Raw genomic sequence first — 22,806 nt, 5'->3', positions numbered from 1 at the left:
GACTCAAATCAAATTTTATGTTGTGCCGTATGTTACGTATTGAACAAAGGCATATATATTTTATGCATGGAAATTAACAAGACCGACTAATCCATTAATTAATCGATTAAATGGTGGCAACTAATCGCGTTCAAAGTTTTAATCGACGCCCAGCTGTAAAGATGTGATATTTCTGACTGCATTCGGCACCTCCTTAGCTCATCTGAGTTTACCTGTCTACTATAAACAGGGACCATAGTGAGAAGATTGTTCAAAACTCGCCTCTCCCCGATTTTCTTAAACTGTCAGTGACTGTAGTCATGCTCAAAATAGCTACAATTTTGTTCGAGCGATATACTTTTAGTTTGTTTTTCTCTATCATGTTATTGCTTCTTAAAAATTTGTTACTTGCCTCGATTCTATTGATAAGCCTGGGAATCACGTAATGTGTCGTGCTGGTATTATCCGTACGTTATGATTTGCTATGCATGGTTGCGGGAGCATAGGGTAATTTCTTATGCGTTGCACACACGACACCCTTGTGAACTCCAGGTTCATCTGGAAGGTTACCAAAAAACAAGCTTAACATTTTTCGAGTGTTATGTCACTAGCGTGTTTTAATAAAACTTTTTTCAATGGGTTTTTTCCTCTTTGGCGGGTGCATGAAGGGTATTCGATTCTTGGCGCTCTTGGATTCAAAGGACTTCCATGTTGTACCCCAAGTGATCTCCAAGGGAGAATATTTATAACGACGGTCGCGTGCGGACGTAGTATGCTGGACTAAGTACCACTCACACATGACAAACGGCTGCGGTTTATATTCCGTTCCACTCTAAGTGCAACCGCACCCGACGCTACGATTCCATGGTATCAATCAAGCACAGTCAAAATTGAATCGGCCAGGCCCTTGTCGTCTTTGTAACGTTAGCTGTCACCGGCTACACCAATCGTGAAAAATCAGGGCGGCGCGATCATACGCTTTTTTCTCGCGTGATTGGTTTAACATGTAATAAAAAACCCACAAAAAAAAAAAAACGCGCGCCTTGACAATTTGTGTTTTGCACTGCTTGATTGGCCCCATCAGGTCGCAGTGTCGGCTGTGATTTGATTTGAGCATAATAAAGTTGAAGTAAATATCCCTCGCCGCCGACGATTGTCAGCAAACTGAATATTGCGGACTAGTACTACTCGACACCTGCTGTCCCTTGAGAAGAAAGTATGCTGCAATAAGTGGGTCTCGACGCCGACGTTTCCCTGCGGACTAAATATGCTGGAGTAAGTATAATTCGCCTCCGACGGTTGCCCGCAGACCAGTGTTGTACACGTCATCTTTAGAAGCGTATGCACTTGGGCTAGTTGGTGATTCGTGTTTGTGAGGGTAAAAGCGCTAAAAACAACGGACAAGTAAAAGAAACGTACAACACACAGCGCTTGCGAGGGTAAAAGCGGTAAAAACAACTGACAAGTAAAAGAAACATGCAACACAGAGCGCTTTGTGTTGTACGCTCTGTGTTGTAGCGCTCTGTGTTGTACGCTCTGTGTTGTACGTTTCTGCGTTGTACGTTTCTTTTACGCTCTGTGTTGTACGTTTCTTTTACTTGTCTGCTGTTTTTAGCGCTTTTACCCTCACAAACACGTCATCTTTGGCCGCTGATTTTATTTCCTAGAAGGTCTTTTGTTACCGCTTTTAAATCTTGTGTGAGCGAGGGTGGGCCATCACGCCCAGAGGCCGCTGCTGACCACCCAGAGTGGACAACGTCCGGGGCGCGCAACAGCGCACGAAGGACAGGCGTGCGAGGATGTAAAATATGGGGACACGCCCACAGAAGGGAGAGACGGACCAAGGGCACGGAGAAGCGTAGGCCGGATGCCCGGCATTGTTATACTTCACTACTAACAACCCTTTGCTCTTACTTTCATAAATGTAGTTTCTTGTTTTGGAAACCCCGGCTTCGTGTTGTTCCTCCAGGAAGGATATGCAGTTAGGCAACTCTACCACATGGCCCCCAACGTACTTTTGCTGCCCTTCTGTCGGACCGACACGGGGCTGGGTTTCTTCTCTCGTTAAGTTTTCTTTCAACTGCGGTGTTTTTTTTTTCGAAGTAGTGCTTGTATTCGCGACAGCGCGGTCGCTTGTTGAATTGGAGCCTGAAAGCATGGCTTAGTCACGCAGGGGCGTGTTTATCGCTTTGGGGCCGTGTTTAGTTTTCTCGCGCGCTGGTGCTGTCCTGGAACTAATTTATTGTGATTCAAAGTATTAGACATGCAATGAAGTGACATAGTTCCGTACTAGAATAATTGGATGTGGGGCGGTCAGTTAGAGTGCCCAGATGTAGTACAGCTGCATCTGTTGTCTTGAAGGTAAGTGAACTGGGAACAAACAATGCGAGCATTGCAACAGGAAAGTGTTTTGGGCAGTACAGTACAATACCGAAATTGTTCGTTTTAGGGGCTTTTACCATGGGGGGAGAAAAAGAGAGCAACCAATGGTGTTTATCTCAAACATTTGATGATACTGTAGCCCCCGAGCTACAAGGACGAGAACGACAGCGAGATAGGTGTGTTTCGGCGCCACGCGATTCGTGGCGGGTGCCACGAGAGTCAGTGAGATTCGGGGTGACCTGGTGCACGGACGTTCTACGATGGCCCGCTCCTGCATCGCAACTAACCATTTGTAAATATTGTAAATATAAATGTAGTTACACAAAACCAAGCACGCTACATTTCTGGTGACCCGGACATCCGCCGCCATGGCTACAGGAGCTGACCAAGACGTCCCCCTCGCCATTGGAGCTACCACTGTCCTGACTCTTCCTAAGTTCTGGGCAGAAGATCCAGCACTCTGGTTCGTGCAGGTGGAGAACAAGTTCCGCCTGCACCGAATAACCTCCCAGATAAGGCAGCACGAGCTCCTCATCGACGCCCTCCCACGCCAAGCCGCCACCGAGGTTTGAGTGTGCCACTCCGTATGACACACTCAAGGATGCTCTCGTCAGTCGCCTCGTCGCTTCAGAGCAGCGACGCCTCCAGCAGCTCCTTAGCGCTGAAGAACTGGGTGATCGTCGCCCATCTCAGTTCTTGCGTCACCTACAACACTTGCTAGGCGACAAGGCGGCCTCCCTCGACGGAGCCATCCTTCGAGAGCTTTTCTTACAGCGGCTCCCGTCTCCCGTTCGCGTCGGCTTAGCTGTGGCCCACAGTCTTCCACTCCTGGAACTCGCCGAGCTAGCTGACCGAATCATGGAGGTCAACAGCCCTACCATCGGCGCAACACAGCGAACTTCCGACCTTACTTCGGACATCGCCGAACTCCGGAAGGCCATGGAGAAACTGACGGCAGAGGTGTCCGAGCTTCGACGAGAATCCTCCCAACGTGCTCGGTCGACGGCACGGCACTCGCGAGACCGTGCAGGCCAACGCTTTGGTCGCGACAGCTCCCGTCAACCCTCACCATCTCCTCCGTCTTCTACAAAGTCGCTGTGCCGATACCACCGACAGTTTGGCTCTGAAGCCCGCCACTGTCGGGCTCCCTGTTCCTGGGACCAGGGAAACGGGATGGGCGGTCGCTAGTGGCGGCCAGCGACCGATACCAGCCTACTAGCCGCCTTTTCCACGTTCGCGACAAGATCAGCGGCACACGTTTCCTGGTCGACACAGGTGCAGAAGTAAGTGTCATCCCTGCCTCTACTTTCGACCGCAGAAATCGTACCCAAACATCTTCGCTGCAAGCCGTCAACGCTTCCCTCATTGCTACCTATGGACAAAAATCACTGACCCTGGACCTCGGTCTCAGACGTCGGTTTCAGTGGTTGTTCTGGGTAGCTGACGTAGAGCACGCGATCGTCGGTGCCGATTTCTTGCGAAACTTCAATCTCCTCGTAGACATGAAGAACAAACGACTGATCGATTCAAGCACCAAGATATACGTCTCGGGAGTCCTATCGCGGGCTCCAACGCTTAGCCCAACTTTCGTGAAGCCGCCCGCAAACGAGTTCACCCGAATCCTGCAGAAGTATCTCGATCTGACCAAGCCAAGAAACTTCGAGGAGACGCCGAAGCACGATGTAACGCATCACATTCTCACGACCGGACCGCCAGTTCATTGCCGACCACGTCGCCTTGGACCTGACAAGCTGCGCGTCGCTCGTGAAGAATTCGAGCATATGCTTCAACTAGGTATTGTCCGACCCTCATCCAGTCCCTGGTCATCCGCCCTTCACATGGTGCCCAAAAAGTCTGGCGACTGGCGCCCCTGTGGTGACTACCGCGCCCTCAACGCCGCAACAGTGCCGGACCGCTACCCCATCCCAAATGTCCAGGACTGTACATCGTTTCTGACGGGCACGACAATCTATTCCAAAATCGACCTCATCAAGGCATACCATCAGATCCCCGTTGAGCCATCCGACATACCGAAGACCGCCATAACAACACCTTTTGGCCTCTTTGAATACGTTCGGATGCCATTTGGGCTTCGTAATGCGGCCCAAACGTTCCAACGTTTCATCGACGAAGTCATCCGTGGTCTCCCCTTCTGCTTTGCTTACCTGGACGACCTCCTCATTGCCAGTGCGAACCCGGATGAGCACAAGGTCCACTTGGAGCAAGTCTTCGGTAGGCTCCACGATCATGGAATTGTAATCAACACCGACAAGTGCCAGTTCGGAGCAACCGAACTTGAATTTCTTGGCCACAAAATTAACAGTCAAGGAATCAAACCGCTTCCAGAAAAAGTTCAGGTTATTTTGGACTGTCCACTTCCAACAACAAAGCGCGCTCTACGACGATTCCTTGGCCTTGTCAATTTTTACAGGCGTTTTGTGCCACAGTGCGCAGTGTTGCTACACCCCCTGGAAGCCCTACTCTGCAGTTCCACCGCAGAGAAGTCACCCCTTGCTTGGCCCCCTGAGGCAGCATTTGCTTTCGACAAGGTTAAGAAAGAACTCGCGGATGCCACCTTGCTTGTACATCCTTCACCTGAAGCACTGACTTGCCTGATGGTCGATGCTTCCAGCGCTGCTGTTGGCGCCGTCTTGGAGCAAAAGATCGACAACATTTGGTCTCCCATCTCTTTTTTCTCACGAAAGCTGCAAGACACTGAAAAACGCTACAGCACTTTTGGTAGAGAATTGCTGGCTACCTACTTGGCTGTAAGCATTTCCGACATTTCCTAGAGGGACGCCAATTTTTCATCGCGACAGATCACAAGCCGCTCGTTCATGCTATTCAGTCGCCCAGTCAGAACCATTCCCCGCGAGAGTGCCGTCACCTCTCCTTTATCGCAGAGTTCACCACCGACCTGCGCCACGTGAAAGGAAAAGACAACACCGCTGCCGATACACTGTCTCGTTTGGACCTCAACGTCATTGCTACAGAGAAGACGCAGTTTACCTATTCTGAGCTTGCAGAGGCCCAAAAAGATGACGACGAGCTTCCATCCATTCCCGAAGCCGGCACTTCACTGATATTTGAGGACGTATTTTTCCCCGATCACGGTGTCACCCTCGTCTGCGACAAGTCCACGGGAACACCACGACCTTACGTTCCAGAAAACTTACGTCGTGCTGTGTTCACGTCGCTAAATTCGCTTTGCCATCCTGGTGTCCGCGCAACGCAGGAACTGATTACGAACCGTTTTGTCTGGCCCAAAGTCAAGGCCGACGTTCGTGATTGGGTACGTTCCTGTCTTGCCTGCCAACGTTGCAAAGTACAGCGACACACACGAACACCGCTCGGAGCCTTTCCACTTCCGTCACTACGTTTCGAGCAGGTGCACGTGGACATCGTCGGACCTTTGCCCCCATCACGCGGTTTCACCTATTTATTGACGTGCGTCGACCGTTTCTCCCGATGGCCTGAAGTTTACCCACTCGAGAACATAACGGCCGAGACGGTCGCCAGAGCTTTCCTATTTACCTGGGTAAGCCGTTTCGGAGTACCTTCCACGGTGACGACCGATCGAGGACGCCAATTTGAGTCCGCTCTATTTCGTCAACTCACGTCCCTCCTCGGCTGCTCCCGTACGCGCACAACAGCTTACCATCCTGCAGCAAATGGCCTCGTGGAACGCCTTCATAGGCAGCTAAAATCAGCACTTCGCACGCAGTCGTCTCCCGATGCTTGGGTCGACAACTTGCCCATTGTGCTGCTTGGGTTGCGTTCGACGCTCAAACTTGACCTGGGGAGTACGGTGGCTGAGCTCGTCTACGGTGCTCCGCTACGCCTGCCTGCGGACATGATCGAGTCGCCTACAATACCAGACAGCGTGGATCCCCCCTCCTTCGTCCACAAGTTAAGGCAAGCAATGTCAACGCTTCGCCCAGTCCCATCACGCCAACAAACGCAACCGAAGGTTTTCTAACATCCTGCGCTGATTGAGGCTACACACGTCTTCATCAGGAAGGACGCACCGCGGAAGCCGCTGCAAAACCTCTACGATGGACCATTTCCTGTCCTGGAAAAATCACCAAAATACTATACCCTCTTGCTTCGAGGTAAACGCGAAACCGTCACAATTGACAGACTCAAACCGGCTTTCTTCTCTCCCTTCGATTCACCAACGTCCAAGCATCAGGTTAACCCACCAATACCCACAGACCACCAAACAAACTCCACTCAAGTGGCCCCAGCCACTTGTCCAAGGGGGGGCACCTGTAGCCCCCGAGCTACAAGGACGAGAACGACAGCGAGATCGGTGTGTTTCGGCGCCACGCGATTCGTGGCGGGTGCCACGAGAGTCAGTGAGATTCGGGGTGACCTGGTGCACGGACGTTCTACGATGGCCCGCTCCTGCATCGCAACTAACCATTTGTAAATATTGTAAATATAAATGTAGTTACACAAAACCAAGCACGCTACAATACTATTCTTCGACTTAGGATGCTACATGTCAGTCATCAGAGCAAAAAAAAGGGGCTAGATGAGCTGTGGACAGTGTCCGGCAATGAGCACAAAACATGAGCTAACGCTACTATGAATGTGATATGCTCCTTGTTACAAACAATAAACCTTGTAAATAAATATACTTGCAGTTTTCTTGGTAGCTACCTATTTGCATAACTGCTCATATTAGACCACGGTTCTCACCACTTCACATTCGCGGCTTTAATGCAGTCTACGTCAGCTGCAGAAAACACGTTTAACACTGTTTTGAGAATCTGCTGAGTAATCCGTCTGTCACAGCAATATGACACTTTACAAGTCATTTCCGAATGCTGTCGAACATCTCGCATGCCTCTCGAAAGGTGCAGCAGGGAGCCGTTCGCGGGCATAATATTTGACGCTGGAGAGACTGAAATCGCAGGCTACCAGTTCAATAAGCAAATCAAACATAAGCTTCTTCAACAAAACCGCGGGCGTAACGTAAGGGAATGTCACACACAAATCTTTGTTCTTTTTGCTAGAAAATAAATTCACTCTTCATGTATATAACTTTGTACAGCCTTTGATAAGACAAACCCCAAGGCTTCATAATCAGAACTCGTTAAAACCAATTTTTGACCTCACTAATCGTTTCAAGTTTTTCTTCATTTCCCGCACCGTCGCTGATGGAATGGTTTAGCCACCAGCGTTTTTGAGAACGATGTTTTCCGGAATGCTGTTGATGTTGTTTTTTTATTCTTCATTATTGTTATATATGATTTATAAGCGAATTTCAAAGTAAAAAAATGTGAAGTATTTCCCCTGTTTTTTTTTTTTTTAACTTTGAACACTGATTGTTAAAAATTAAACTGTTTGTAATTGTGCGTGTATTTCTGCTTGGAAATTTGACTCGGCCTGTTTTCCCGTTATTCTGGCTTAGAAGTGACTGATTTTGTACGCGCTATTTTTGCTCTCCTGTTTGGGCAATCCATTGGCCTGCAGGATGTTCTAAATAAGAACAAAAACACAGAAAAGATGAAGACGCATCACTGCACAATATTGGTCATACCAACCCGAAGCGAAGCCTAATGTTGATGGCTTTTTGTGAAAGATACTAAAGTGCTTGTAATATAAAGCAATACGATTACTATAATTTTCTATTATCCTAAGGGGATACAAAATCGTGTTTTAAAACGGCACGAGACCAAGTATGGTACTTTATAGTCTACCGTGCCATAATTTACGAGACTGTAAACGTGCTAATTTATAAAATTCATTCAAAACAACTGCAGATATGGGCATTGAAAAGCCACCTAATCCTTTTGATTGATTCGGCAAAAATCTACAGTAATGAACAAGTACATGATATAAAAATATTGACTAATCAATAGGTGGAAAAATAATTCTGAATTATTTATAAAATATAAATAATCAAAAAGCATGCTATTGTAATGCACGCACATTTCACGCGATCCACTGGGTGATTGGCTCAAAGAGGGTCCCCTTGCACGCACCTCATTTCGGGGCTTTTATTTGGTAATGATCCCAGCAAGTTTCCTCTAATGAGCGCATTTATTGGTACATTTTAAGAGCTTCGCGACTCTGCTTTTTAAGAATGTATCAACGAAACTGAGGAAGTGGACAAAAATAAGACCGAATGGTAGCCGAGACTGTAAACGTTTTCTTAAACACCACTGAGAATTCCTATAAAAAAGAAAGACGTTTACAATTCCCTGTAATACCGAATTGGAGCGCAGCTCTTGAGGAGGAGGAGGGGAGGGTACAGAGGGAAGGTTATGCCCGTCCCCCTCCTCTGTACCCCCTCCTTCCCTTTCCTCGTCCTCTCCTCCTCCTCCCTCCTGCTCTCCTTCCGCTCCTCCCCTCCTTCTCCTCCCTTCACCTCCTCGCTCCTCCTCCTCCCTTCCTCCTCCCCTCCTCATCCCCTACTCCTCCACCTCCCTCCCTCCCTTTCCCTCCCTCCTCCCTCAAGACGTTACTCGTGACTCTCATGACGTCAACCTTGAAGGCCTCGTGAAGGTTGACCTACTACTTTCATCGTGACCTTCACGTGTGACCTTCGTGGCGTCACTCGTGACCCTCGTGACGTCACACGTCACGTCAAGTGTGACGTCCTTATAAGAAACGTCCCATAATGCAATGCGTGGTCACGCCGACGTCGACGTCGGCGGCGACGGCGACGCCGCTCGAGCCGGAAACGGCGCTTAAGAGCTGCGCTCTAAAAGATACTGTCGATAACGCTAGCTGTCGATCAGGACTAGGCGTAGAATATTTGAGCCCGGTTAATGGACACCCTTTAAATGAGCAATTAATCGATGAATCGGTTTTGTTCATTCCCCGCCTAAATGTTTTAAGAAAGTCAAAAATTAGGTTGTTCGCCTATGTTGAATATGTGATAACCGGCGCAATGTACAACTCTGAATTTAAAATCAATCTTCATCTGTGCTTGAGAACAGGCCAGAAACAAAAGTAACACTCACAGATTATTATTTCAGCCGCAGAGGCACAGCGTTTCGTTGATATTCTCCGGCAAAACCAAACTCCTTTAACTGTTAACAATATTCTCCGCTGCGCCAAACGGACACTCGCACTGCAGTGAAGTCACCAAGAGACGTAAAACCTGCTCCGCTTCTTTGAAGTTACGAATCTCGCCCCTACAGTTTACTTCAGGACAAAGTTTCACCTAACGTGTGCATTTATACCGGTGTACTCGTTCACGTCTGCGGGATGAAAGCTTTGAACTTTTACTTGTTTGCCGTTTTTCCAAATTTAACCGATTGGCCACTTAAGAAATTAATCTCGATTAAACCATTACTCGATTAATCGGTAGATTGATCGATGAAGTGCCCAACCCAACTGTCCATTGCTTAACGAATCTTGGCATTACAGTTATGTCAGTTGTAATAGAAACCCACGCAACCTGAATACGTTTAGTACTCACTGCGCGATGGCAATAAGGTTTTTGTGCCTAATCATATTGGCAAACTTCTACAGGGATTAGCCCAAAGACATATTTCTTATCCACTTCCTTCAGTCTGAATACAAGAAAATGCGTTTCCGGAAGCTTGAGATGGCTGTGAGAAAGTATGTGAGCGTTTTGTGGTGTTTTCATTTTCTTTTTTTTTTTTGTAATATTAATAGGAGTCACGTTGCATGGGAATCTCAAACTCATTGCTTCACAATAAAAACGCGGCACTTTCAATAAATGCAGCTCTCTTCCGGCTAATCTACAACAAGATTACATTTGGTTTAGCCAAAATTGCAGACTTTCGGCATCTAAGGCCAAAGCTCATAACTTCTATACAAACTTCTTAAACATAATTTTTAAACAAAAATATTGAGAAGCCTTTTTTTGGGGAGGGGGGGGGGGGTGTATCTGCAACGTCATGAAAGCTCTCTATGACAAGTTTAATGCCAAGCTATTCTACTTGCGTCCGAATGCGTACATTGGTGTTTCCCAGGTATATCAAAATGCATTAAGCGTAAGGATAATATTTAATTTCATACAATGCGTTCGCAAACACCAGCCCGAGTAGAAATGGAAACGCTGTGACATCCAATTTTGCTCTTAAGAAAAATTGGAAGTGAATGACGCCATTGCAAGAGAAGCCTTTCCAGTTGTTCCCTCTTCTTTTGGCGCGAGCTTTCTTGAAAGGAAGGCGACTACCAAGACCTAAAGTTTCGAAGGACCAGCTCGGGGCTTCCCACAACCAGTGGGTTTGGAAACAGCCCCCTTAGTCTGTTCCATAATTCGGCCTTTTGTGCAGTGTGCTGTAAAACCTTTCCACGCGTTTACATTCTACCAGACAAACAATGACCAACATCTGTGAATAACAAGAGCCAAATGCATGTTGTTGTTTCTGTTTCGTTTTACCGGAAACAGTATCCGGAGAGTTTCACAGAGTGCATACAAGTCGTGTTTAAACCAAAATGTATTTCTCATTGTAGGCCTTGTCTCTCTCGACCTCACTGAGGCTTTATACAGACATCCCTGGGAGTGCATTATTGGTAAGGCGCAGAAAAAACAAAGAGCGAAGGGAATATACTAACACTGTAGACGACAACTGAAAATAAGAAAAACAAGTTAATTGCTTTTCTTGTTTTGCCACTTACGATTGCAGTGGCTCTCGTACCATACGATACCATGCTATGGCTATAAGAAGAAATTATTCCACAGGAGTAACACTTTTCAATATTAGCTTTCTACCTTTCTTGGGGGCGAGCTACAAGTAACACTCAATCAATGAAAGACAAAGCAACTTGATTCGTAACTAAATGGTAAAAGAGGAAAGAACGAATAAAATGAACTTCTAAGCTTTATTTTGCCTACACTCAATCGAGGGACGGTTTGATAAAGCACAAAGTTGTGCCTGCGAATTTAATGGGATATCCTAAAATAGAAAGTGCAGTGCCAGTCTTTAGGCACGTGTGGGTTCACGTATCAGTATTTTCGTACTCGGACGCCAGACCTTCCTTATCAGTCGGCAGTCTATGGCACTGAGTTAGAGTATTAAACACAAAAATAAAGTCCCGCTCGCAAATACAGAATTATAAAAATACCAGGCTTTATATATCCACGGATGTCTACATATAGGTAGTAAGTTGAAAGTAGGTTACACGTGTGCTGGTATATTTTTTGCGCCGTTTATATCAGGGCCTTGACGTGACAGTCCTCGTAGCTTTAGCAGATTTTTGGGAGAAATGTTTATGGTGTGGGAGAAAGTTTCACCTTCTTTCTACCCGACTTTTTCTTTCCTGCTTCTTTTGGCGTCAAGATCAAGACTAATAGTCAGCCTATTTAACAATATTGTTTGTTAATCCCTTACTTAGAATTCTTATAATATCAATTTGTTTGATTTGCAGTTAGGAGATAGAAAATAACAATTGGTGACACTACGAAAGCATATCGAAACCTAAGGGGACTGTGCATAGATTTTAACATCGAAAGAAATTTCGGCTAGTACTTTTATATGGCCTGTATATGGGCACAAATAAAACAAAATCGCGCTACCTTTCGCCGATATACTGTGATCCCATGCGGAATCGCAAAAAAATCAATTCACTGTATCCCGATCTGCAGCCGTGTTGAGCAGACATTGAAAACACGGTTTGACGTCATCAGAGAGCAGACCGCTGTAAGCTATCAAGTTGCCAAACTTTTTGCTTAGTTTATGATTAAGTTAAAAACTATTGTCGGTCAAGCATGGATAAATATAATAAAAGCCTAGTATTATAAGTAAACGGTTACTAAGTTTTCGAGGCGCCCTTAACTAGACTTGTTCGATGATGGGAGAAATGACTGCATTTCCGTTTTTTTTTTTGTCTGGCATTCGACCTGCCACACGACCATAAGAACACTGACCAGACGTGGCGTTTTGTTCTGCCTTAACGGAAAATTTAAAATTCGTGAAATAAAGAGAACGCACGGGGACTTCATTTCGCGTCCTCTCATAAGATCACACCGCACATGACCAGTAAAGCCGGTGCAACTGTTGAGATGTATCACCAACTTAAAATTGTTTAGTTGGGAGATGCATAAAAACAAAGGTCAAGAAAGCGAAAGTAGTGTTTTGTTCTTCATTCTAAAAGGGACAGAAACTAACTACCAAAACTATTCCGCCGAAGGCCAAAAACTATTGAATTGGAATATACGGTTCCAGATACTACCGTAGCATTTTTATTTGCATCGCACTCTGGCATTTTCTCTCTTATCTTACGCCTGCGTCCACTTGTGTGCCTACGCGCTGAGGCTTAAGAGTGCTGTTCATAGCTGACGGAAATCCTAGCACCTGTGATTCCATCCTCTCATGGTTGGTGACGCAGTCAAGTCTAATGCAAGCATGGTGTCCGTTATGTTTCTTTACGTGTTCTATTATTGCTGGACCTATCATGCAAAAAGGAGGCCCACTGACTTGGTCTTTGGCGCTGCTTGATTTGGCCCATTAGTTCATTGCGGCGGCTGCGTCTGCACTGAAGTTAAAACGAAATATAGAAGCTTCGAAATGTTATAGAGGCAGTTTATTTTATAGACTACACTTTCGCAAGCGCAGAACAACGCCAACGACGAACACGGTTGCGGAAAATGCAACAAAACCCAGGAGAACGCATGGTTCCGAAAGTCTGCATAGCTATCTTTCAGAGCAAAGATCAAATATTATAGATCGTTCAGCAGCTGTTCAATTGTTTTCGCCAAGCCCTGCATGACCAGCTGTCGCTGAGTGTATGCCGATTTTAGCACCGAATGTATAGGCGTTCCGCGACAAACGGTAAAATCATGCGTGGCTGAAACCACCAGCTCGGCAGGCTCAGCAATGAACTTTTGAGGAATTTGATAATTAGTTCGTGGGATAAATGATTTTAAGACATATAGGTCTTGTTTCGCCTATCGCTACCACTTTCTATGTTCATTAAACATTCGTAAAATGGGGGGCAACGACCAAAATCGGACAGCCGCTGAAATGCCGTCCGCTCACACGATATCCTCGCTTATAACTGAGTTTTATTCCGTTATATATAACAGTAAATATTAAATTATTTTGTATTTATTGACATAATAAACACTTTGGCGATTCTGAAGCAAACTGGGGCCTCCAGATGCTTGACGGGTCGAAATCCCGTCAACTACACACCTATGAACTAGGTATTCAGCCATCCTACCCTATTTTGAGTAGATTGCTTGCAACTGATATTCTAGTTGTAGAAATCAAACCAGAAACGTGTGGAATAATTTAATCGACAACCTTTGACTGGAGCCAGGTTGATCCTTTTCAACGCGATAATGCCGAACGCATGATAACTCGGACTTACTGTTATACAACGTTGTACTTTTTAAACGCCAAGAAGAAAACAAGAGCAATATCTATCAAGTTAATGTGTTAAAAGCTAGCTCGAACGCGTTTAGCACTCCTGATTTTGGGTTCTTTGCCAAGCGCTGCATTCTATACTGACGCATTCGGCACTTTGGAAGGAGTTCTTCGACCAACAAGCGTCTTTTGCAGCGACGGTTATCGGCCTTTCTCGCTGTTCATCATCCGTGGAAATTCAATTCATTTTCACGTGGTCAACTCAAGGGACGCCAATAGACGGCGCCTACCGTCATCGGGATTGTAAAAGAAGACAGCTTAACCAAGCCTTTCGCAGTTCGGCAGCAGTTCTTCGTCCAACAAGCAACTAATATATGTCTTATTAGCTTTGAAGATAAAAGACTTTCTCTTTTTTTTTCTTTTTTTTTTAATTGCTGCCGCACACAGCACGTTTGTGTTTTCTACCTGCAAGTGTGTATTTGTACTTTCTGTTTCGAAGTGCATCACAAATATTTTGTGACGTTATAAGCAAAATATGCTTTGTGATAAACATGAAATGGCCAAGGAAATGGCCAAACTATTTGAAGATCTTAAGCGAGAACTGAGGCAAGGACACAAAGAGTTAAAAAGCACGATTGAAAGAGAGTTGCGCAGAGAGTTAAGGGAAGTGAAAGCAAGTATGGAATTTATTAACAAAACGTTCGAGGAAATGAAGGATAAGCTAAATCCAACACTAAAGGAAAATGCGGACTTCAGGGCGGAAAACAATGAACTTCGGTCGAAGTGCAAGCTTTTGCATCAGCAGACCAAAAAAAGTGAAAGTCGGCTTGTAAAGTGCGAGTAATACAGCCAAAATCGAAATGCTGAGATAAAGGGAATCCCACCCCAGCAAAACTAAAACATCCTTGACGTTGTTGGAAAACCGGGAGTCGTGATTGGTGCGCCCATACTTGAAACTAATATCGAGGTGTGTCACCGTGTGCCCGTTCCGAACAGCACGGCTAGGAACACTTTTGTTCAGTTCATGCGCCGGGACAGGCGAGATAACTTCCTTGGGCATGCAAAAACCGACGCGTCACTTACGGGGACCTTGGCATTAGTTCGGGTAGCTCTGTCTTTGCGAACAATCACCTGTGCCCCACGCAAAAAAAAAAAAAAAAAAAAAAAAGGAAATTGCTGGGAGTGGTTTTAGCAAAAAAAAAATATCATGCAACTGGAAATTCGTCTGGTTCCGAAACAATAGCCTATTCGCTCGCAAGGCTGAACAGACGCCGCTTCTGAAAGTAACCTGTGTTGATGACGTGTGCAAGATAACGGCTAGCTAGCAAACCTGCTTGTGTTGAGTTTCTAGTTGCCTGCTTGAAAAACTATGTCTCAAACCTTCATTTCACCTTCTAAACTAAAAATCTACTTCAGAATGAGTCTGCATTTCAGATGACAATTGTTCACCTAAATGTTCGATTTGCAAGAAATAAGCACAATGACCTCGCTGTTTGTTCGACTGCATTGGACCGAATATTGACGTCGTCATGCTAACTGAAATGTGGTACACATCGCGGACTGTTAGCGCGAACACGACATCGGCGCATTTTTGCATTTTACTTCTAAATAGTATTAGCGAGCACGAACTTTTGTCGCTTACAATATACAACTAAATGAGCTCTTTCAGTAGCAATAATAACTTGGATGACGTCTCTTGATTTCAAAAAGAAAAAGTGGAAAAAACCGGCTATTTCTCGTGTCGCACTCTGTACAGTTGTAGTGCTCATTACTTTTTGCTTCCGGGATATTTTCATGTCAACTTAAATAGAAACGATAGGCTAAGCGGTGGTGTTGCTATGTTGGTAAAAAAATGAAAGAAATTGTGAGATATTTGAATCGTTCTCTAAAATTACTGAATTTTTGAGGTTGTAAATGTACGTTTCAAAAATACGCTACTCTCCGTTGTATATAGGCCACCTAATTCTCCAGTCATACCGTTTTTTTTTTTGCTTGTTTTTAATTTTCGCGAAGACAATGTTTAACTTTGTCAATGATCACAATTACAAGTTAATTGTGGATGGTGACTTCAACATTGATATGATTTCAAACTTTGGCCAGAAAAATGTCTTTATCAAACCTGATTGTTTCAAACGGGTTGTCGAATGTTATCATACATCCTACAACAATAACACACACGTTATCTTCTATGCTTGATTTGTTCATCACGAACTATGAAAAATCGGTGGTATCATCAGGTGTTTTTTCTACTGATAGCAGTGATCATCTTTTATTTATTTTCGTTTGCACAATGAGCACTCCCAGAAAGGCCGCAGTGACCTTATTACAGTGGTTAAAGTTTTCGCGAAGAAATTAAAAAGACATCTTGGCGAAATATTTTTCAACAAAACCAGCAAATTCCTCATATGATTTATTTCTCGGTGCATTTAGTCCAATTTATAGCAGACATTTTCCTTTTGTTAACCTCAAAGCATCTTAGAAGTCACGTAGGCCTTGGATCACACCAAAGCTACTCTCTATGATACGGGTTAAGAATACTTTTCATCAAAAACTTTTAGGAAAAAAAGAGATTGGCAAGTTTGAAACCTTAAAAAAATACCGCAACACGCTCACAAGTCTACTAAGAAATACTAAGCGTGACTACTACCATAATTTTTTCAATCCATTAGAAACTAAGAAACCTGGCGTTATGTAGAAATTGATACGATCAATACTAAATCATAAGCCACTTCAAAACGTGCCCCATGAAATAAGCATAAACACCGCTAAAGTAACAAAGGTGAACATGGAAAATGCGTTCAATATTTTTTTGTAAATGTTGGTACTCCTGGTGTGTCATCGTTCTGAAATTAACAAAGCTCTAGAGTTTATGCCAGTATCGTATACGAAATCAATGCTCTTATTACCCACGGATGATTCAGAAGTCTACTCGACCGTCATAAATCTTAAAAATAGCAAAAGCATTGACGCCGATAACATGCAGGTAAAATCTATAAAATACGTCATTGATATTATTGCACAATATTTAACATATATGTATAATCTCGCAGTAGAAACAGGCTGTCTTTCCTAAGAATTAAGGTATCGAAAATTTGTGTTCTACATAAAGGCGGTGATAGGCTTGACATAAATAAATATAGGCCCATCTCAATTCTTTTCTCTTCTCTAAATTACTTGAGAAACTAATACACCATAGACTCATAACACATCTTGATAAGCATTCTTTTATTTCCGATGCGCAATTCGGTTTTCGTAGTCAGATCTACCGAATTGGTTTCAATAAACCAGAAAGAACAAATTGTAAAAGCTTTTGACAAAAGAAAAATGACATTCTCATTCATCTGTCTTGATTACTCAAAAGTTTTTGATTCCATCGATCATGATATTTTACTAGCCAGATTACCATTTTTTGGAAGAAGAGGCGAAGCACTTTGTCTCATAGAAGCATACTTAGTAAATAGAAACCAATAGGCGTCTTTTCCGAATTTTCATTAGCATAGGCTTGCTATCAAATCGGGTGTTCCTTAGTGTAACATTTTAGGCTCATTGTTATTTATATTACACAAAAACGAAATTGTTCATGTGGCCAAAAGCGGTGATGTAAACCTGATAACTTTACTCTGATGATACAAGTTTTTTTCTACCATAACAATCTTTGCACTTGTATTGCTACAGTGCATGAAGTACTAAAACAAATCTCCGACTGGACGCTAAACAACTAAATAAAATTAAACTCTAAAAAGACCAAAGCTATTTTGTTTCGGCCCAAAAATAGGAAAATAAATATTCCACCTCACCTTACAATAAACAATGAAGAAATTGAGTTCGTAGACTGTATTAAAGCTCTGCGTTTGTTGTTTTTTCATGACATAAGCTGGAACGCGCACATAGACTATGTGCTACCCAAATTATCTAAAAAGGTAGGCCTAATTACAAGATTTAGTAGTTCACTTCGTACTCGAATTAAATGAACTGTATATAATATGTTAATTTATTCTCACTTAGAGTAGTGTAACCTAATATGGATAACCACAACAAAAAGTAATCTTAATAAGTTGCATCTATTACAAAATAAGGCAGTACGTGCAATTTCAGGAACTTCATTTCTTCATCCCAATGAATCATTTAAATCCCTAAATGTAAAAGCCGCCAAGCACATGTATGCTTACAAGCTTCTGTCAACGTATCACAAGGCTCTTCAACACAATATTGTTAATTTCATTAAACTAGCCAACCTAAAACATCACATCATCCTATGAAACCTAAGACAAAATGGGCCCTGGATGATTCGCCGAACGCGAACAAATTACCTAAATTAGACGCTTCATTTCAGACTGTGCACCATGTTAAATAGCTTGTATAGAAAGGGTCAACATTTAGAATCACTATAATATAGGGAATTAAAAGAACTTACTTTTCCATGCGATTTTTGAATACTGCTGATATTTTTGTTATGAATAGGATGTATTATTTTATGTACGATTGTAGCATTGCTTTAATTATTCGTGTTTTTCTTTTACTGGCTTGTGTTTTTTTCGTTTATATGTTTGCATCAAATCTAGTATTGTATAAATCAGGCTTTTTTATTGGTTTGTACTCCTCTCTCTATACTGTATAGTTGTAGTCCAAATGTTACTTGTTAAATTGTGTTTAAAACTGTCGCGAAGCGCACGCGGGTTGGGACCTTTGTCAAACTACTCTTTAGCAGCTTTTTTATGCGAGTCTCTGTTGTCATGTAAAATATGACAACAAATAAACTTAATTTGATTGGATTTGATTAAACTTTGGGGCAAGGCTAGCATTAACCCTCCGAATCTTCTAAAAAAATTCGCCGCTAAGTACGAATGCGTTCTTAGGAAATCCGTGTCATTCTCCACTACTCTGCTCCTCCACGATTTTTTTTTATTTATCTACTTTCAAGAAACGCTTTTACACGAGCGTTAACATGAAACCAATGACACAAAAAGATCTCAGTTTGCCACATGCATTGATAAAGTTGATGGATCTTACAACATTGAATGAAGTGGCCATCTGTTCTTTCGAATCAACGGTCAGATCGACGATTTTTGAACACTATTGCGTTCTATCTCCCACGAAGTAATTTGTACTCAAATATTTAAATATGCCCATAGGTAGCGGCAGCCCTCGGTAAAAATACTACGAAGTGGCGCAGAACGTTGTCAAATTAACCTTTCATCGGAAGCTTAGACACCTCAATGAAGAACAAGAACAAAAATGTAATTACATTCGTTAATCTCCACCGACTGATGGGATGGTTTAACTGAGGTTACGGGAGCTTAAGGAACAAAGGGCGTGGCTTGTTTGAGTTGTTATATTTACAGTACGCTTCATACTTCGTGATCCGTTATTCGGCGTTCTTAACGGCGAATGCAGCAATCTCGTGAACTGCTGAGCGAGAGTGTAGATGTATCGACACGCCATGGCCTGCGCTTCGTATGCCGACAGTAACCACAGTGGGATATGCGAATGGGCTTGACAATAAAAACTAAAAATAAAAGTGGTAACAACTAGAGATGCACTTTAAACAAAACAACAAAAAAAAGTCATTGGTTGCTGGGGATTGTGCGTTTTTTTAATGTATTATTCACTACTATTTGTTCTTTTATTTTACATCTTGAGTTTAGCATGCTTTCAACACTTTCTACTCCCTCAGCTTTATTTTGTTTGCTAAACTAAGAAATAACGATCTTGGAACTTGAGTGAATGGCCACCGTGGCAGTTTGCAAATTGCCGCGATATCAAGCACCTAGTTTTACGGTATTTTTGAGCATCCTAGAGTTTCTGTCCCTGTTATGTAAAATCAATGAAATGAAAAGAATCAATATCATTCTAATAAGTCATTTTATATGCATGCATTATTCCCCCGGGCCAGTGCTTGTGCGACACACACAACGCTTTGTGTGTGTCTCACATACAAATATAGATCCCAATGAATAATACATTTTTAACACTGTACTATAACCTAGGTATAACAACTTATACCTAGGCGATAGTGAAGTGTTCAAAAATGAATTATTCATTGAGAGCATTATTTTTTTTACATTTTGAATTTAACGTGCTTTCAACACTTTCTACATCGCGAGCGTTATTTTTGTTTGCTCGAATAAGAAATAACGGTATTGGAACTTGAGTGAAGGGCCACCGTCGCAGCTTCCAAATGGCCATAGTATGAGGCCCTAAGCTTGATGATATTTTGAAACACTCCACACATGCTGCCACTCTTATGTGAAGTCAATAAAATGCAAATAAATTAATAATATTCTAATAAGTCATTTAAAATACAGACGTTATTCAACCTGATAGTGCTTGTGACGCACTCAACACTTTGTTCTATACCTTACAAAGTTGCTCGGCAGATTTATATATGTTCAGTAATATGCGTGGATATTTATATACTAGGGAAGCAGATTAGGCAAACCACTCAAACCCGTTTTTTTTCCTCGAGAGTTCTGATCATTTTTAAAGACATTATTAGAAAATCCTCGTATATGTTTCAAAGACCTCAGTCGCACCTACGCAATATTGCGTACGTAGAAATATAAAAGAAAAGATTGCTTTTGCTTTAACAATTTGTTGATGCCACTAAAATTAGCCTTTTTCTGTCGCTGGCGCGTTGGAAAACTATAAAACGGTGGACAAATTAGCTGGTGTGAAAAGGGTAAATCCCGTCGTTTTTTCTTTATTAAAAAAATAAAGGACGTTTACAAATCTCTGTAATACGAAACTAGAGCGAACTTTCCGCACTCTGCGTACTCTCCCCTCCTCCTCCTCCTCAAGATCGCAGCTCTTGAGGAGAAAGAGGGGAGCGTTCGAAGCCTTCCATCCTCTTCCCTTCCTCACCTTCTCCTCCTCCTCCTTCACTTCTTCTCCTCCTTTCCTGCCCTCCTCCTCCCATTAAATTTTCCTCTAAATTTAGCGAAAATTTTCCCATTGAATTTTGCGATTTAAGTTTACCAGCTAATTTTAGCGGGGAGATTGACGTCACGTGACTTCAAGACCAATCCAGTTTCATCACTAGACTTAGGGGGGAACTGACGTCACATTTCGTGTCACGTCACCTATGAATGAATTCAGTTTGTCCCCTAGATTTAGTGTGAAAATTGACGTCATGTAACGTCAACACCAACTCAATTTTCCACAAAATTCAACGAGGCGGTTACGCCGACGGCGACGTCCACGCCGCTCAACATGGAAACAGGTGCCTAAGAGGTGCGCTCTAAAAAGTGTTTCCCTCTACTTACTAATATCTATTTTTGAACCTCACAAAAAACGCCCTGCATTCTCAAACTTTAATATATATGACACCACATAGTAGAACAAGTCTCTGAAAGTTACAATATACTTATGACTGCCAATATTTTATGAGAATTAGTAAATTATAGCACAGTAACATGAGTCATCCGCTATATATGGCCTATTGGGAGTGCTGTACATATTATTAATGTGTTTAAAACATTTGACACAATCGCCATTAGCGCCAGCATCTCAAGTTAAGACTTGATATCCGTGTTGCCGTATCAGCTATTCATACTTAGGACGATCATTGGGCAGAAATTTTTTTTACCAATTCTTCAGCAAAATGGCATTGGCTGTCTGCATTTTCAAGCTGTCCGCGACAGAGCTGCGTCTCAAGCGCAAGATACTGAAGGTCTAAAATGTGTTCGACATCCCGTAATCCGGTGCACTACACGATGTTTTTTACCCTAAAATATGAAAAGGGCTCCTGAAATAAAGCAATGGTTTCTTAGGGTTAACATCATCAACCGCAAGGGATGATAAAACACAAATGTCACGACGATATTTTAAAAAAATTATCTAAATTTTCTAAACAACGTTTATCAAGCTTATCTTATTGTTATATCCACTTCACTATTTATATCGCCCACAGTCAAAACAGACAAACAGAAGTTAGATCTTCTACAAATAAAATTTTGCTTTGCTCGATTCACTAGTGAAGCTCAGGTGACAAGGACCAGATGCTGAAACTAAAGCTCAAAATGGCGACACAACTTCCCCATTTACTAGAATGGAAAGTTGCTAGTTGGTAATAATCCATATTGAAAAACAGCGCCTCGTCCTCTGTGTTCTCTTCTATTTGTCAGTGTGTCATTCGCACTATTTTTTAATATGGATTCTTCCCCATGCCTCTACGGAAGTGTTTCGGCAGTAATTTTTTGCTGATCCGTCAGCAGTGAGATAGCTCTGGGTCAGACTTGGACGTAGTTCAATTACTCTACTCAAACTACTGTAGTTCAACTAACTACTTTTCAAAGTGACTTGGTAACTTTCAATTAAAACTTTATTTGGGTAAGTAGTAGTTAAATTTCTATACGTTTTTAAGGTAACTTCTACTCAAGTTACTAACCACTTTCAATATCTAGTGCTAATTTTGCTCATAACGAAAGTTTGAGCGCAGAAATAAATAAGACGCCGGCGGATGAGGTGGCATTCCCGAACAAGGGGCCCCTCACATTCCGTTCCCACACATTTATACTCGGAAAGCCGTAGAAACTGCATCACAGGCGTCCTTGGGCCATGGTGGCGACGAGCTGGCTGACGACCCGACCAAGGCTTAACAAGCCTTGGTCGGGTATTGACCTAATCCGGTAATGCACGCCGGCGCCGCGCCTCCAGCTGCAACCGCGGAAGGAGGAGGCACTCCTATTGTTGTTGTTGCTTTCAAGTTGTCTGCCTTTAATGAGGTTTGCCTCAAGCCGTTTGGGATTCCACGGGAGACGCCACTGGAGTGACCCTGAAGCTAGGCGCCTGTTCCCATGGTCGCTTCGTCATCAGCGCATACGATTTGGCAAAGCTGGCCTCCCCCGCGCACAAACGCAGACACAGATAATACGTTCATGGGAGCACGTTCCCGCTTCCAGGTGCAACTGCACGAGCGAAGATGCTTGTTCAAGTAATCCTTCGCGTCCTTCCAACCTTCTGCGCCTGGGAGACCTTCTCTTTGTTTAAAACTATTTACTTGTCAGGGGTGTCTGGCGCGTCAGGGTATCGTAGTCGCCGGCGAGGATTGCGAGTCACCCTTGGGAGATCCATTCGTCCGGATGATTTGATAGTTGCGCGCGTGACCTGAACCCTTTACGGTCAGGTGCACTTGCTCGTAGCGCGT

Source organism: Ixodes scapularis, unplaced genomic scaffold (genome assembly GCF_016920785.2).
Source record: "Ixodes scapularis isolate PalLabHiFi unplaced genomic scaffold, ASM1692078v2 PGA_scaffold1__304_contigs__length_218370807, whole genome shotgun sequence".
Classification (NCBI taxonomy): Eukaryota; Metazoa; Arthropoda; class Arachnida; order Ixodida; family Ixodidae; genus Ixodes; species Ixodes scapularis.
Note: the sequence above shows the minus strand (reverse complement) of the source record.